Source organism: Suricata suricatta, chromosome 4 (genome assembly GCF_006229205.1).
Source record: "Suricata suricatta isolate VVHF042 chromosome 4, meerkat_22Aug2017_6uvM2_HiC, whole genome shotgun sequence".
Taxonomy (NCBI): Eukaryota; Metazoa; Chordata; class Mammalia; order Carnivora; family Herpestidae; genus Suricata; species Suricata suricatta.
The window spans coordinates 101,810,521-101,811,819 of record NC_043703.1 but is presented as its reverse complement, the minus strand read 5'-3'; positions in this window follow the sequence as shown (position 1 = coordinate 101,811,819).

Here is a 1,299-nt window from a genome sequence, read left to right as displayed (position 1 = left end):
TTCACTGGGAGATTTTTGATAACAGATTCAATTTCTTCACTGGTTATTGGTCTATTCACACTTTCTATCTCTACTTGGTTGAATTTTGGTAGTGCATGTATGTTTAGGAATTTGTCCATTTCTTCTAGGTGGTCCAGTTTGTTGGCATAGTTTTTCATAGTAATCTTTAATGATTGCTTGTATTTCTAAAAGATTGGTTGTAATCCATTTTCATTCATGATTTTTCTATTCTAGTTGGGTGCTCTCTCTTTTCTTTTTAAGAAGTTTTGCTAGAGGTTTATCAATTTTGTTTATTTTTTCAAGGAACAAACTCATTGATCTGCTCGACTGTTTTTTTTTTTTGATTCTATATTGTTTATTTCTGACCTGATCTTTATTATTTCTTTTCTTCTGCTGGGCTTGGGGTGCTATTGCTGCTCCCCTTCTAGTTCAAGTAGGTACTCTGTTAGATTTTGAATTTATGCTTTTTCTAGTTTGTTGAATTAGGCCTAGATTGCAATATATTTTCCTCTTAGGACTGCCTTTGTTGTGTCCCAGAGAGTTTGGATAGTTGTATTTTCATTTTCATTTGTTTCCATATATTTTTAAATTTCTTCTCTAATAGCCTGATTAGCACAATCATTCTTTAGTAGAATGGTTTTTAACCTCCACATTTTTGGAAGTTTTCCAGACTTTTTCCTGTGGTTAATTTCAAGTTTCATAGCATTGTGATCTGAAAGTGTGCATGGTATCATCTCAATTCATTTTTATTTATGGAGGGCTATTTTATGCCCCAATATGTGATCTATCTTGGAGAATGTGTCATGTGTACTTGAGAAGAAGGTGAATTTCCTAACTTCAGGATGCAGAGTTCTAAATATATATATATATCAGTTCCATCTGTTCCAATGTGTTGTTCAGGTCCATTGTTTCTTTAGTGATTTTCTGTCTGGTTGATCTATCCATTGATGTCAGTGGAGTATTAAAGTTCCCTGCAATTAGCACATTCTTATCAATAAGATTGTTTCTGTTTGTGAATAATGTTTTATGTATTTGAGCCCTCCTGATTTTGGCACATCGATGTTTATAATTGTTAGTTCTTCCTGATGGAGAGACCCTGTAATTATTATATAATGCCCTTCTTCATCTCTTTTTACTGCCTTTACTTTAAAGTCCAGTTTGTCTGATATAAGTATCTGCCTTTCTTTTGGCTTTCTGTCACATGATAAATATTTCTCCATCCCTTTACTTTCAAACTGAAGGTGTCTTCAGGTCTAAAATAAGTCTCTTGTAGACAGCAAATAGATGGATTTTTTTTTT